Source organism: Rana temporaria (genome assembly GCF_905171775.1).
Source record: "Rana temporaria chromosome 4 unlocalized genomic scaffold, aRanTem1.1 chr4a, whole genome shotgun sequence".
Classification (NCBI taxonomy): Eukaryota; Metazoa; Chordata; class Amphibia; order Anura; family Ranidae; genus Rana; species Rana temporaria.
This window is the reverse complement of record NW_024404432.1, coordinates 5,385,622-5,402,814: the sequence shown is the minus strand read 5'-3', so window position 1 is coordinate 5,402,814 and position 17,193 is coordinate 5,385,622.

The following is a 17,193-nucleotide window of genomic DNA, read 5'->3' as shown; positions in this document are numbered from 1 at the left end:
CAATTCCCTCACTCAGGACAGGAATACGGCTTCTCCCCGTGTGAGATCTCTGATGTCTGGAAAGACTGGACTTCACTGAAAAACATTTCCCACACTCAGGACAGGAATACGGCTTCTCCCCCGTGTGAGATCTCTGATGTTTGGAAAGATTGGACTTATATGAAAAACATTTCCCACACTCAGGACAGGAATACGGCTTCTCCCCCGTGTGAGATCTCTGATGTTTGGAAAGAATGGACTTCTGTGAAAAACATTTCCCGCACTCAGAACAGGAATACGGCTTCTCCCCCGTGTGAGATCTCTGATGTTTGTAAAGACTGGACTTCTCTGAAAAACATTTCCCACAATCAGGACAGGAATACCGTTTCTCTCCCGTGTGAGATCTCTGATGTGTAGAAAGATTGGACTTCACGGAAAAACATTTCCCACACTCAGGACAGGAATACGGCTTCTCCCCCGTGTGAGATCTCTGATGTGTGTAAAGACTGGACGTCTGTGAAAAACATTTCCCACACTCAGGACAGGAATACGGCTTCTCCCCCGTGTGAGATCTCTGATGTGTGGAAAGATAGGATTTCTGTGAAAAACATTTGCTACACGCAGGACAAGAATATGGCTTCTCCCCCCTGTGAGATCTCTGATGTGAGGAAAGATGGGACTTCTGTGAAAAAAATTTCCCGCACTCAGGACAGGAATACGGCTTTGCCCCTGTGTGAGATCTCTGATGTGTGTAAAGATTGGACTTCACTGAAAAACATTTTCCACACTCAGGACAGGAATATGGCTTCTCTCCCGTGTGAAATCTCTGATGTGTGGAAAGATGGGACTTACATGAAAAACATTTCCCGCACTCAGGACAGGAATATGGCTTTTCTCCTGTGTGAGATATTTTATGCACATTAAGATGGGCTTTAGAAGGGAAACACTTCCCGCACTCAGTACAGGAAAGCCTCTTCTCTGTTGGAAGGACGACACCGTCCCGCACAGTCTGAGGTTCCTCAGGATAAGAGGAATACGATGGTCCGGCACCGTCCCGCACAGTCTGAGGTTCCTCAGGATAAGAGGAATACGATGGTCCGGCACCGTCCCTCACAGTCTGAGGTTCCTCAGGATAAGAAGAATACGATGGTCCATCTACACTGTGTGGTGCTGGATGGACATTTGAGGTAGTCGGGTTTTCTCCTGGACTATACTGTGTGATGTCCTCATCTTCTACTTCACAGTTTGGAGACAAAGTGAGACAATCCTCTGATGTTTTCCTCATCTCCCGTCCATCTACTAAAATAGAAATACAAAGATTATTACTAGACATGAGCTGATTGGTTCCCCTAAACCAGGACTCCGCCCACATCAGGCAGCTTTGTCTCTGAGGATCTTACAATTCCCCCCTCAAGGTAACTAGTAAATGGGTCCTCTGACCTCCTACCAGTTCATTTCTTTATTCATGGACCTTAGTCAGAGAGTGAGGAAACAAGGAGAACTGTCTTTTATAGGAGTGACAGTGATGAGGGGATTATAGGACGAGTGTCCCCACCCCCTCTATCACTCATTGCCATCTTCCCAACACAAGAAGTCCTGCATATTCTTATTTAGTCCATGATTTAGTCATAAATAACAGTAGGGCTGAGCCCCACCAGAGGTCAGAGAGTGAGGATGGGGAGAACAACCAAGATGAAGACTGGACTGATCCTGAAAACCACTGTAACGGTCAGGGGTTAACACCGTTTACGATATTCCATTCCACCAACCCAAGACAGTTTCTCGACAGTCCACAATCCAGCAGACAGGACCCATAAGAATTCCCCAGACAAACAAGACACAGCTCTGTTCTCTGGTTCCAAAAGGATAGCTCTTTTAATGGTAAACTCAGGCTGCTTATATACACCAAATGGAATGTTGCAGTAATCAAATGGACAATGACACACTCCACCCACAACATCATAAAATGGTTCCTAACGAGTCCCCCTCAATCCAAGGGAAAAATGAGTAGCCACTCCGGGTGGGAACCCAGATGAATATCCTCCATTGCAGACAACTCAGGTGCAGGCAATGCACTTAGCAAAGCAGGAACAAAAAATGTTTCTGGAAAGCCGCACTCTGAAAAAATTGTAGCCTTTATTAAAAGAAGGACAGCACTACCAATCACAGCAACATAAAATAAAACCCGATTCCTGACGCGTTTCGTCATAGCTAAAAATTCAACAACTGATATCAAATATATATACAACCTTAATAAGACCAAACAACTGAAGACCCAAAAAAAACAAGTGGTGTTCAATTATCTAATTAGTAATCAAACTAATAGGTGAGTAAGAGCGTCTGGTGAAAGAACCCTCTAATAAAAGAGAGAAAATGTGTGTTTGGTGATTTACACGTATATATATATATGTGCATACAAAAATTCTATAGGGAATATCTCTGTAAAAAGTTCAATCCACATTCCAGACATTCTGACTCTGCGATAAGCTATTCTCACCTGCTACACAATACACATTCCTTTGTAGACGTAATTGACATGCTAATCAACTACAGCTGAAAAGTCAGACTTCTGACCTTTCAGACTGCCAACCCCCAACACATCTATCATCAATAGAAATTCACACAATACAGTGTCAATTAGCATAGCACAATGAAATATCTTAGAAGCCAGACTTAATTAACACCTTAACAGCCTGTGTTCCCACATTGAATGAATCACTGTCCTATTGACCTGTTGGGTTCAGAATTAACCACCTGTAATATTTCAAGATATCCTGCAATACATTGTGGATTATCATTACTGTCCCATCTCATGTAATTCAAGATATCAGTTCTTAGTCATCCTATGCCCCTAGTGGACATAGAATGACCCTAGACCCAAGAGTCATTGGTGAAGCTGAAACAGGAGTACCCCACACCCTTCAAGAGCCTCTGGGTCCCACGGGCCATACTGTTACAACCACCATCATTGGGTTATTGACTCCTCCCTCATTATCACTTTCTGTTTAAGGTTCCAAAGTTTGAGGATGTTATCACATTATTATCAACATATACATGTCTGTGCTCCAATCACATCATCAGATATAAAATGTCCAGCTGGTAGGAAATGGGTGCAAAATAAGTAAGTCTAATGTAGTGTAGAACTTATTATATAGGATACAAAAGTTAGGACTATACAGTATCAGAAGTATGTAATATACAATATAAATAATGCAGTGTAAAAGCCCTGTACACACGATCGGATATCTAATGGAATCTAGTCCGATGGATTTTTTCATCGGATATCCGATGAAGCTGACTTTCATCATTCTTGCCTACACACCATCAGTCAAAAATCTGACCGTGCCAAAACGTGGTGACATAAAACACTATGACGTGCTAAAAAAATGAAGTTCAATGCTTCCGAGCATGCGCCGACTTGATTCTGAGCATGCATGGATTTTTGAACGATGGATTTCTCCACAGACGATCGTTTTTTTCTATCGTTTTTTTATCCATAGGAAAGATATAAAACATGTTCTATTTTTTTCACTGATGAAAAACAAACCGATGGGGCCCACACACGATCAGTTTGTCTGATGAAAACAGTCCATCGGTCTGTTTTCATCAGACAAACCGATCGTGTGTATAGGGTTTAAGGGTCAGGACTCATAATATTGGTATTCAGTAATCAGTGGAAGATTAAATGTTTTACATGAGACAAGTTGCAGAGATCCCACACCGCTGCCTCCCATCTCCTGAGACTGCACTCAGTGACTTGGGTCTGAGACTATACAGACATATCCCTCCACCCGGCACAGCCAGCAAATAACAGAGCAAGTAATCCTGGGAGAATTGGTCTGTCAGAGATCATGCTAGACTCTGGTATGGGGCAGAAAATCCAAAAATGTTTCCTAGATGTCTAGTAACACCTCTGGCATAAATGAACATTTTGTTGCCAACTGAGCCCCAGAGTCTCCATAAATAAAGTCTAGAGACATAAATTGTGTCTGCAGCACAGAGAAGGAAGATTATCCGAGAGAAATACAGGAATACAGGACGGGGAACACAGCTCAGGAAAGTGACCAGGGGATTACAGGCTGATATCACGCAGTCCCCACCGTACTCTGGACCAATCAGTGAGCAGTATGGGTGGAGGAATGGATTTAGTGTTAATGACCCACCTGTGCTGATCTCTGTAGGGGTGTCCTTCTCTATAAATGTCCCCGTTATTCCATCCTCCTCCATAGACTGCTGATCATCCCTCACATACGTCTCTTCTTCTTCTGATTTCACCTCAAATTCTATATCGATTGGATCTTCACTCTAAACCAAGAAAATTATACAAAAGATCACTTGTAAAAAGGTGTGAATCTTGTAATATCACATAGAGTAAAAAAAAAAACACTCACCACCTCTACGAGTCCATGTTCTAGACACATCCCTTGTCTGTTACTGGATAATGTCCCAGAATTCCCGGCACTGCTCACCTCTCCTGTCAGCAGCTCCATCATCTTCTTGGTGACTTCTAGAATCTTCTCCATGTTGTGTCTCTCAGGTTTTAGGGAGTCACATGGAGGCACTGTGATGGTCATATGATCACCTGACTTCACAAGAGGAAATCTCTGTATTGAGGAACCAATAGGAATATCATGTTAGATTCCCAGAATCCTCCTCACCTCTCCGGTCAGGTCTGTGTATTATTAATAGAGATAAGAGTGATGTCATGTGACCTCCCAGAATCCTCCTCACCTCTCCGGTCAGGTCTGTGTATTATTAATAGAGATAAGCGGAATGTCATGTGACCTCCCAGAATCCTCCTCACCTCTCCGGTCAGGTCTGTATTTCATTAATAGAGATAAGAGTGATGTCATGTGACCTCCCAGAATCCTCCTCACCTCTCCGGTCAGCAGGTAGATGATCTCCAGGGTGAGGTTTAGTATCTTCTCAGTCATGTGACTCCGGTCCTCTTCCATCCTCATTGGTGCCATCATTTGATCTATACAGGTCTCCTTGTAGACAGATAAAGTTGGGAAATGAAAGTAAGAATTATTTTGATGGTATTGGTCACACAATAACTTTTATGCCCTCCCTGCCCAGGACAGTTTTCAGATTTTTTCAGACAGATGGACATTTCTTTTGGTGGTATTTAATCCCCATTAGGTTTTTATTTTTTGCTATATAAATAAAAAAATACTGAAATTTAAAAAAGAAAATGTTTTCTGTTTATAAAATTTTGCAAATAAATAATTGTCTTCATAAAATTTAAGCCAAACTGTATTCTGATACATTTCTTATGCAGTGTACACACAAACAAATGTCCCATGTGAGCTTTTGGTCAGAAATTACCGACCGTGTGTATGCTACATTGGACATTGAGCCCAGGTTCACACTGGGTACGATTTGGTTCGATTTGAGATGCGATTTCACTTGTGAAATCGCATCTCAAATCGGCGGCATTTGCCGGCAATGACACCGTCCTAATTGGTGCGACGCCGCATCTGCGGCGCTGCACCGATTTCAAAAAGTAGTTCCTGTACTACTTTTTGCGATTTAGGGCCGCGATTTACATAGACATCTGTGCAGAAACCTGCACAGATGTCTCTTAAATCGCGGCCGAAATCGGGACTGCCAGCGGGAGTGAAATCGTGCGAGTTCAGCTGAACTCGCACGGCTTCACTCCCGCAGCCCAGTGTGAACCAGGGCTTACTGTCGGAGTTTCCAACAACAAAAATTTTAGAGTAGGTTCTTAAATTTTCCAACAAGAAAAGTTCTTGTCGGAAATTCAGATTGTCTGTATGCAATTCTGACAATTCTGACAAAAAACCATGCATGCTCAGAATCAAGCAGAAGAGCCGAACTGCCTATAGAACTTCATTGATCTCGGCTCATCGTACGTCTTGTACGTCACAAGATTTGTGTGACCGTGTGCAACACAAGTTTGAGCCAACATTCCGTCGTAAAAAAAATCCACGGTTTTGTTGTCGGAATGTCTAATCATGTGTATGCGTCAAAATAACCCAAATCAGTGTATATTATTTAGTCTGTAGGAAATGTATAGAGTACACAAACAATATATCTGAAAATTGATCAATCCTGATGTACCCACTATCTAATAGGTACAAATATCCCCCAAAATGTCCCCCTTTTTGGAAAGTAGACAGTCCAAGGTGTTTAGTAAGAGGTACAAATAAATTACAAAACAATATTGGGGCACAGGAGCTTTAGGAGGAGTGGGTATCGGTTGTAAAAAAAAGTGCACAAATGTGTGTCTCTGAAAGTCTCTGATAGACAGTCCTTGGGATGAACTGCGGACTGTGGACGGCAGCAGGCTCAGGAAAGAGCTAGAAGGATACTCAGAAGATACTCAAGCCAAGGAAAGAGAGTAAATAAGAGACATGTAAATAAGAGAATAGTTTATCAAATTATTCATGAAGCCCAGATATTTCAATAAATGCACCACCTCCTATAGAGTATAACAGGAAAGTGTAATAAGCCCCAGAATGCGACTGAGACAATTAGGACCATTCACCTTTACCCATGCCATGTCTGCCGCCTGACCTCCTCCCTGGGGGTATCTGTGTCTGTTTTCTCCCCCTCAGCTCCCGTGCCACACTTTGGCTGCTGCCGTCCATTTGGGGGTTCAGCAATGGAGACACTGGCTTCGTTCATTGGTAAGTTTTGGGCCATTTTGTTCTGGCCCATTCTGACATTGTTCTTGCATTTACCACTGTGACACATCTTTTTATTTATTTTAAATACATTCCATCCGCATCCACCCCTGATGAGCGAGCAATGATCTTGTGAAACGTGCGTCGGGTTCTCTGATGTGTGCATTTGTATAACGTTTGTATCAATTTTAATTACCCTTTATTATGTGCAAATCCATTGGCTGAGCTAACTTGCTGTATTATTCATGTATGTACATCTATTTTAATAAAAGAAATTATACTGTTACTATTTTGTTACTCAGTGGCAAACTGTGACCACCTCATTTAAAGTCCCAAGAGCGACTCTTTTTCTGCATATGCATACAGGGATGGAGGGGCATCACCGATGACTGCAGACCTCTTATTTTTATTTTAACCTTTTATTTCAGGAAGTTTTGGCAAATCGATTGATCAATATTTAATCTTTCCCCATGATCGGATTTCATCTATTACCCGCACACTTCAAGGTACTTGTTCCATCTAAAAGAATGTGCAATAGATTAGGGCCCGGATTCACATACATCGGCACATATTTATGCCACCATAGCGTATCTCCTTTACCCTACGCCGACGCAGCATGCATGGAAATTTAGGAAGCCAGTGCTCCCAAAGCTACGTCGGCGTGGCGTAGATTTCGAAGGCGTAAGCGGAAGAGGGTGTGACCCCATGCAAATGATGGTCCGAGCGTGGTGCAATGTTTGCCTGGCGTATCATGAACGGTGCATGCGCCGTGACGCGGGCGTATGACCAGCACCCCTGTGCGCATGCTCAGAACTACGCTGGCGCAACTTCTTGAGATACGCCGGCCCACCGGCTTACGCCGAGCACATAAATACCCCCAGCCATACGCCCGTCCAGCGCAAAAGTACACCCGTTTGCTTGTTTTCCCCCTGGAGCACAGTACTTTTGCAGGACTATGTTAGCTGCTAAGGTGGACAAGGAGAGGAGGAAGAACAATTTCTCCTTGGAAGAGAGGGCTATCCTGACCTCAACGATATGCCAGTATGATGTGTACCTCCATGGCGCACATGGAGCACATGGCGCACATGAGAAGATCACCCTGGAGATCAATGCTCTTGGGCATGAGAGCAGGACCTCCGACGATATTCAGAAAAAAAATAATGATATGAGACGTCGGGTCCGGGATAAACTGGCGAGCATGAGGAGGCACCTCAGGGGCACAGGAGGAGGACCAGCTTCTGCTCTGAAGTTGACAGATGAGGAGGAGGTCATCGCCAGCTGTCTGGAGCGGGAGCAGGTGGAGGGCATGGAGGGCTTTGACTCCAGTGACCAGGACTTGAGTAGATGTAAGTGCGTTTTATCCCCCATTCGATGTGTAGCATGTGAGGGGATGCAAGGGAACATGTGACAAGTGTGTGGGTCCACCAACATGTGAATGTTTTGTGTCATTCACAGATCTGCTGGAGGGAGCTGGGCCGTCGTCTGCCGGTGTCCGACCCACGCCATCCCCGGGACATCCTCAGCCTGACCCCCTGGGAAGCCAAGTACGATCGTTGGAGGGGAGTGCCCACACCTCTGCTTTAGAGGTAATTGTGGAGGAGCCGGTGGATGTTGATTTCGAGGAATGCGTCTATCTTGAGGAGGCTTCCATTTTCCCCCGGACCCTCAGAGATCTCCACGCCCATCAGTGGAACCCCCTCCAGGGCTACCCCGTCCGGACGGGCACAAGCCTCTCCATCCCCCAGGAAGGCTTTAAGGAAGACCAGGGGTGTAGCTGGATCCCTCCAAGAAGGGCTGGAGAGGGAGCAGGCAAGGCAGGCACGCCACATGGGTGATCTAGCCTGTGACCTGCGCCTGACAGCCTGGCCTTCGCAGCCAAGACCCGGGCTGAGTGCACAGTGGCTGTGAAGGGCACCGCAGCCACTATGCAGCAGTGCCTCACCCAGCAGGCTGAGCATACCAGCTCAATGTCGGACTGCCTGCAGGAGGTGAGCGCCAACTGCGCTGCCATGGTCGCGTGTCTGGGTGACCAAACCGAGACCCTTGAGGCCATGCGGCACCACATAATGTCAGGGGGTCCCTCACCATCTGGGGACCATGGATCGGTTGTGCAGGCCAGCCTGGAGCGCCATACCATGGCCATTGGGGAGCTGCAGGCCACAGCAGCAGGCCTCGTGGCAGAGGTGAAGAGCCTGGGGGAGGCCGTACAGGCCATCACTGCTGCCATCCAGGCAGAGGGTCGGTAGAACAGGCGACTCCAGCGGCAGACCAACGCCCACCAGCTGCGGATAATAACTCTGTTCTCACCCACATTGCCGTAGCGTTGGAGGGCATGCAGGCTACATCTGCCATCAGACCAGGGGATGAACCTCGTCATGATGCGCCACCCCCCCACCCGAGTCTCCCCCTAGACAATTGAGGAGCCGTACCCGTGGCAGCAGGCCTGGCCCACGAGAGGGCAAATGACTGCTCTTTGATATTTTTTTGCTCAGAGTATGAGCTTTATTTTTTGTTTTTGTTGGACGTGCACAGAAGTATGTGCCGTCCTCCTGTAAGGGCATGATCCCTATTTTATTTTTTGTCACTACACATGGTGAGGAGTGCAGAAGTGGTGCCCGGACACCCGTTTGCAGGTGCAGGGTTTGCCCGGTGCTGCTACAGTGTGACTGGTGTGAGTGTGTGGGTGACATTCCTGCCAGCAAGGCGTGTCACCTTGGATCGTCAGAGAGAGGTTATCCCCACGACCGTGTGAATGTGGTATGAATGGACGGCAACATCATTGGGGCCTTGGCGTGGCATTGCTGCTCCCAAGTCCTGCATGGTGGACTTGGGCTAAACCAATGTGAGTTGGATGTGGTGTGTGTGTGAGCTAGGGACCACAGTGGTGTGTGTGAGCTAGGGACCACAGTGGTGTGCATGCGTGCATTGTCTGTGTGCCATGATGAATGTGTGTGTTTAATGTGCAACGATGCGTTCCACGAGGCAACTCCTGACTGCTGTTCCTTCAGCAGACGGGGTAGCCTCGGTTAGGGGGGGACTGTCTAGTTCGGGGGTCAGGTCATCACATATGTCAATCTCCAGGCTCTTTCTCATGGTGTAGTTGTGCAGCACGCAACATGCACAGATGATCTGGCACAAAAAGTTTGGGGAATACAACAGGGTTCCCCGGACTTATCCAGGCATCGGAAACGGGACTTCAGGATGCCAAATGTGCGCTCCACCACTGCATGGGTGCGTATGTGTGAAGCATTGTATCTTCTCTCTTCTCTGGTTTGGGGATTCCGGTATGGAGTCAGCAGATGGGGCCCAAGTGCATATGCCAAGTCACCTGGAAGGGAAAAGACAGGAGGATGTTAGTCATGCATGTGCCCCTCGTGATGTCTGCATCATGGGGTCGGACAGTCATGCCTGACACCCATGTCACTCACCAACCAGCCAGCTGTCCCTGTACATGTTCTGTTCAAAATTCTGTTGGGATATTGCTTTGACGGAATATGTAGCTGTCGTGGCTGGCCCCGGGGTGTTTGGCACGGACGTGCCATATGAGGCATCGGCTATCACCTGTACGTTGATGTAATGCCACTGCTTACGATTGCGATATATGTGCTCTGTGGCATGGGGGGCCGTAGTGCCACATGTGTGCAATCAATGGCCCCCACGGTGCGTGGGAATCCAGCAATTCTGTAGAAATCCTGCATTGCCTTCTGCCGCAGATGCTCATGGGTGGGTTTGATGATGTGGTGGGACATGCATGTGAGGATTGCAGGGACAACCTGGTGCACGCATCTGCTCATGGTGGATTGTGACATCCCATACACGACTCCACTTGTACGCTGAAAAGATCCACTTGCAAGGAAATGGAGTGTTGCCAGTACCTTGACCAGTGGCTGCACTGCAAGTGAGCGTTCTGTCTGGCTGGTGATTTCATCATGCAGGGCTGTGGCTAATTCCAAGATGGCATCAGGACTGAATCTGAAGATGCGATACACCTCCGATTCCCCCATGCCAAAGACGTTCCGTGCCCTCCTCCGTGCCTGTGGACGCAGTAGTGCTATGACCATGGCTGCCCCTGGCATGTTGGCATACGGATGTGTTGTCCTGCAAGTGTGGTTGCTCAGCTCGTCCATAACGGTGCTGCTACAGCTGCTCTCCAGCTGACCTGTGCACGTCTGTTGCTAAGTTACACCTGCTTTGCGTGGCCTAAGAATGGCAGCGTGAGAGACACAGAAACCTGAAGCTCCGGGCTCTCTCCATGCCATAACGGCGATTAACTCGGTGACCGTGTAACTGCCGTGGATGGATTAATGTATGCAGCGGTAACCAGCAGAGCGTTGAAGCTATCTCCACGAGGACGGGAGGACGCGGCTGAGCGCTGGAAGGAGTAAAGGTGGCGGCGTGAACGTCTAAGTGCTCCCGATCGCATATGATAAGAATAATAATTTGATGAGACCCCCGGGGAGCAGTGCCGTGAGCCGTACCTGAGTGTCACTGTACCGGTGTGTGCCGCTCGACCCCCGCCTGCCAGTGCCTGGTGCGGGGTGATTGGGATCCTGGGGATCGGAGGTGAGCGAGTGCCTGGTGAGCGTACGCCGGTGGTCAGATGTAGCTGAGGATCCCCACTGGAGCTATTGGGGCAACGCTGGGCTGGTGGACGGAAGGACGGGACCAGATCCGACCCGAGGAAGCACTGTGCATTGCGATCGAGGAGCACGGGACCCCGCAGCCTCGCGTGAGTGTGGGAGACAGTATTCAGATGTGGAAGGGGGGTAGGGTTGCTGGGGAAGAACATTAAAGAAGTCATAAAGACTAATCCCCAAAGACTAATCATTTCTACTACTGTACTCATCTGCACCCCCCACATTGTAGAATTGGAGATGGAGCTACACCCCGGGAAATAGCGAGATGAGCAGATGATAGGACTGGCTCTACTACCTCAGTAAAAAACCCAGCAGCATCGGGGGACAGGCTGAGATAGACCCCCCCCCCCCTCTTATGAGAGGCTGACCCGTGTGTTAGTTCACTCCGTGACTCCGTGACCCAGCTACAGGCTCACCTATATAAGGGGGTTAAACACATAGACCCCATATGCTGCACCTGTTATACTGGTTAAATCTGTTGCATCTACCGACAACTTAAAAGTGGAAAACAGATTTATTTTTTTTCCCTATTTTTTTTGGGTGCTCTCCCTTTTTTATTTCTTCTCTCCCTCTTTGGAGCTGATAATATTAAAAGGAGGAGAGGAGGTGCTGAGCGGGTATTTAACGGGAGGGCCGGGCAGTAATTGGCAGAAGCTGTAAGTTTCATGGAGCGGTATGAGTAATGACCGCAAATACACAACGCGGGCAGACACAAAGAAAGCGGCAGTAAAGAGTAAACAAGGAGATATTCAGAGGTATCTTACCTCGACATCACCGGTGTCTATAGCCGCGTGCGGTGTAATTAACAAAGGTGCCCGAGGCCGGGACAGTGAAAGGTATACTGAGGGGGAGAGGTTAGTAACGCAACGGAGATCTTCTGGAGCGGGAAATACCCAGAGACAGACGCCTACTGCAGTGAGGGTCCCGGCGGGTGGAACGAAGTCGGCAGAGATAGATATGGAAATGGCAGAGATTAAAGCGATGCTAGCTGCCCTCCCCACACGCCAGGATATTGAGCGGCTACCCACCAGGGAGGAGATCGAGGTAATGATACTCCGAGTAGAGGAGACCCAACGCCAGGAGCTACAGGCGGTAAGACAAGATCTAAATACCCTGTCAGAAAAGGTGATGTTAAGAGAGGGATCTATAGTGTCGATTGAGCAGAGAGTGGGGGCCACTGAAAGAGCTTTGGAGGAGATAAAGCATAACAGAGCGGACATAGCAACTGAATCACTAATTGACCTACAACTGCAGATGGAAGTGTTAGAAGACAGAAGTCGTAGGAAAAATGTGCGCCTTAGGGGCGTCCCGGAGGCAACAGACGCTGAGGACTTGGACGCTAAAATTAAGGAGGTCTTTGGGACACTATTAAAATCACCGCAGACAGAAATTGAGATAGAGAGGGTGCATAGAGCCCCAGGCCCCAAGTCGACTAACCCTGATAGGCCAAGAGACATAATCTGCCGATTGTACCGGTATCAGCTGAAAGAAGTGATTCTTAGGACAGCATGGGACACAAAGGACATTATATTCGAGGGTGCATACATAAAAATTTTACCAGACTTGTCCCGGGCTACTCTTCAGCGCAGAGCGTGCCTGCGACCAATATTGGATCTCGCTAGAGAAAAAGGCGCCACATACAGGTGGGGGTACCCACTTGCGGTCACATTCCGCAAGTCTGCAGAGTCATTTATGCTTAGAAACCCAGCAGAGCTTCCAGAGTTATTTATGTTCCTCGAAACAACACCAATTCAGATTCCAAACTGGCTCTTACCGATAACATATATGAGCAACAGGGGAAGGTCTCAAATGAAGACAGGACAAAGGAGGACATCTCAAAATGCATAAACAGGGGACGATGGCAAGTTGGGAGACCACCCAAGAGACAAATAGTGGCTCCAGATGGAAGACAGTGCCCAGGCCAGAATAAAAGTCGTGAGACTTAAATTTACTTTTTTTTTCCTTTATCTGACTTTTTGGACTTTTTTTTATTGATCTGCCCCCCCTCCCACCCCCCGGCCCCGAGGTCTTTTTTCCTTTATTTATTTATTTTTATAAACAGAGAACCACTCCCCCCCCCCCCTCTCCTGCGGGGTCTTTTTTTTTTTTTTTTTTTTTTCCTCTCCTCTCCCTCACATACATTTTTTCCCCTTTTGGTATATTTTTTCATTGTTGTTGTAGGGGAAATAACTTTTTCAAAGAATGGGGAGGATTATAGGGAAATGTATTTTATGGAACTATAAGATATTTTTTTTTTTTTTTTTTTTTTTTTTTTGTTCCCGCTCCCCTCTCAGCATGGGGGAGGAGGGGGGGGAGGGGAGGGGAGGAAGGGGGACAGAGAGAGGGAAGGGATACACCCCCCAACGGGAAAATTTATGCATTTGGTATGGCCATTGTGGTCTGATTGGGGTGGAAGAGAGGACCATCCTTCTTTTTTTTTTTTTTTTTTTTTATTACACACTCACTACATACACTTGACACACTTGACACTACTGGGGAGTGAGATACACCCCAGTAAACACTTTAGTAATAAACACCAATTCTCACTAATTATTATTAATCACAATATCAATGACCCTATAATACTATACATAATAGCTTAGATCACATTGCCACATTCACACACACATAAGATAAATTAATACACACGGGGGGTAATATAACCCTGGACGCACCTCATCACTAAAGTAGAGCGATTTTTCGGGCACACAGCACTAAGATACACAGGGTTTATTGGATGGATCCTCTCCTGCCCCAACCATCCAAAAGGTGTTTTGGAGATAGGGGAGGTGGACAGGTCCTTTTTTTTTTTTTTTTTTTTTTTTCTCTTTCCTTTTTTGGTGTTGGGGTTAAAACTTTATTTATCCTTCCAACACTGCCGGTCGGGAATACATCTTGTTGGGAAGGTACACAGGGGAAGATATCTGAAGTAATGATATGATATGATAGGATGGTATATAGTCCATAAAGTTCATAGGTAAATAGAGAAGTGGATAATTGACCCCTCCCTTTTTTTTTTTTTTTTTTTTTACTTTTAATTTTTTTTTGGGTAGGGAGGGGGGGGGGTTATAATTTAAGTTATAATTTTTGAACTACATCATGTTATATCATGCCCTCATTTTGTACTCCCATCTAGATTCTGCTAGCGGGTGGAAGAGGTTTAACACAAGAGGATGGGGGTGGGGGGTAAAAGGGGTAAGAGTGGGTACAACAGGGAATGATAACCACCTCGGGGGGGGGGGAGGGGAGGGGTGGGGGGTTATATCTGAGGGGAAGGAGGGAGGAAAGGAGAAAATGGCCAGAGCCAAAGGCTATAAGTGTTATAGAAGTTATAGGTTATGTATATTTGGTACTAGATAAGGCAGTTGTATACGTTAGATAGGTATTGGTCCTTTCTATCCTTTTTTTTTTTTTTTTTTTCTTTCCCCTATTTGTTAGTGGCCTTAGCTTGTGGTACTGGAAAGAAGCTGAGAGTCGTGGGGAGACCCGGAGCTGCAGGCTCTCTCTCTTATTATTGCTCAATACATATCCTTTTTTCTTTCTAGAAGTACAACTCTAGAAGTGGGATCTTGGTACTCCCACTGTCTTTTTTTTGTATTCTTTTTATATTTGTGTGCTTAATTTTGAGAGAGAAGGGGATATGGGAGCACAGTAGGAGGCCATCTTGGGTACACGCCCCCAAACATAGGTCGACGCTCAAATACCGTTTAAACGGTGAGTGTTTCTACTCTTATTAGCAGGATAGCTAATATTAGCAAAGGAGAGTATCTCCTTTTTCTTTTTTTTTCTTGTTTTTTTTTTTTTTTTTTTTTTTTTTCTTCCGTTCCTCCCCTTTTTTTTTTTTTTTTTTCTTCTCCACATAAGGGGTTTTATATTCATCTCTATTTTTGCTTTTTTTCCTACCCTCCCCCCCCTGATAACGGTCTAAATCCTTTATGCCTACATATCTATTAAATAAGGGAACAAGGATATAGTAAGATATAGTAAGAGAAGATGGAGAAATTAAATATAATATCGATAAACGCGAAGGGGTTGAATATACCCGAAAAAAGGAGGGTCCTTCTAGATGATCTACAAAGATTAAAAATTGACGTTGCGTACATACAGGAAACACATTTTAGAGAGGACAAAACTCCGATTTTAAAGAATAGGATATACCCAATAGCATATCACGCGACAAATAAAGAGGCAAAGTCAAGGGGGGTGTCTATCCTAATAGCAGAGAGAACTCAGTGGACATATGTAGATTCAATGAGTGATCCGAAAGGGAGATACCTTTTTGTGAAGGGCAAAATAGGAGGAGCAGGGGTAACACTTGCTACTGTGTATGTCCCAAACGAGCACCAAGAAGTTTTCTTGGACAAAACAATTAAACGCCTATTAGAATTTACAGAAGGACACCTAATTATGGGAGGGGATCTGAATATCCCGTTAGACCCCAAAGAGGATACCTCATCGGGAAAATCATCTATATCTTCTGGCGTGAGAAATCGGACTACGCAAACTTTGTATAAAAATCAACTGATTGACATATGGAGGTTGATGCATAACAAAGAAAAAGACTATACATATTACTCTGCCCCACATAAAACATACTCTCGTATAGACCTTTTCCTTATTCCACATGCCCAATTACACTTTGTACAATCAACCAAAATAGGATCTATTACCTGGTCGGATCATGCTCCGATCTTTCTGGTATACGAGTTAAAAGATTTAAGACAGACCAGAACAAATCAGTGGAGATTAAATGAAAGTCTGTTGCAAGATAACGAGGTCTTAGAAGACGTAATGGAAGAGCTGAAGTTTTATTTTAAAATCAATGACACTCCAGAGTGCGACCCCGGAATTATCTGGGAAGCACATAAGGTAGTAATTAGAGGTGTGTTAATTAAACACGGATCTAGGATCAAGAGGAAACGTACTGAAAAGTTGAACAGGCTACTGAAAGAGTTAGCTATCTTGGAGGGCAAACATAAACAAACATGGTCAAGAAATGTAGAGAATGAGCTGGTAAATAAAAGAACTGAAATTAACGATCTTCTATACTACAAAGTAACTGCGGCAATGCAGAGATGCAAAAAGTTTGAATATGAGTCAGGAGATAAATGCGGGAAAAGATTGGCGAAACTCTTACGTGAACAGAAAATGAGTAATTATATTCCATATATTAATCCACCTAAGAAACCGAAGGTTACAAAACCAAAAGATATAGCGAAGGAGTTCCAAGAATATTATCATTCTCTCTATAATATACAAAGCAAGCCCCTGACTAGCGAGCAAATTGACAAGTATCTAACAGAAGCAGAAATACCGAGATTATCAGAATTAGACAGACAGAAACTAGAGGAAGCCATAACCCTGGAAGAAGTTAAAATAGCAGTAAGCACAATGAAAACGGGAAAAGCTCCCGGACCAGACGGTTTCACAGGTCAATACTACAAAACCTTATTTCCCTCAATATCAGAATATATGGTTAAACTATTTAATGCCCTAGGGACGTCGGCTAGTTTAGCTAAAGATACTTTGCTAGCGTATATATCGGTGATACCAAAAGAGGGGAAAGATCTAGCTATGTGTGGGAATTATCGACCAATCTCGCTATTAAATTTGGACGTGAAGATCCTGGCTAAGATCTTGGCAAATAGGATACAACAATATATTCCAGATTTAGTACATCTGGACCAGGTGGGATTTGTCCCTACTAGGGAAGCACGCGATAACACAATTAAGGCTATTAACCTGGTGCAGATAGCGAACACAACACAGACGCAATGTATATTTTTGAACACAGATGCAGAGAAGGCCTTTGACAGGGTGAATTGGAGTTTCATGTGGGCAGTCCTAAAACACGGAGGCTTTGGGAATAAAATAATAAAGTGGATATCCTCCATGTACTCAGGTCTAACGGCTCAGGTACGAGCTAA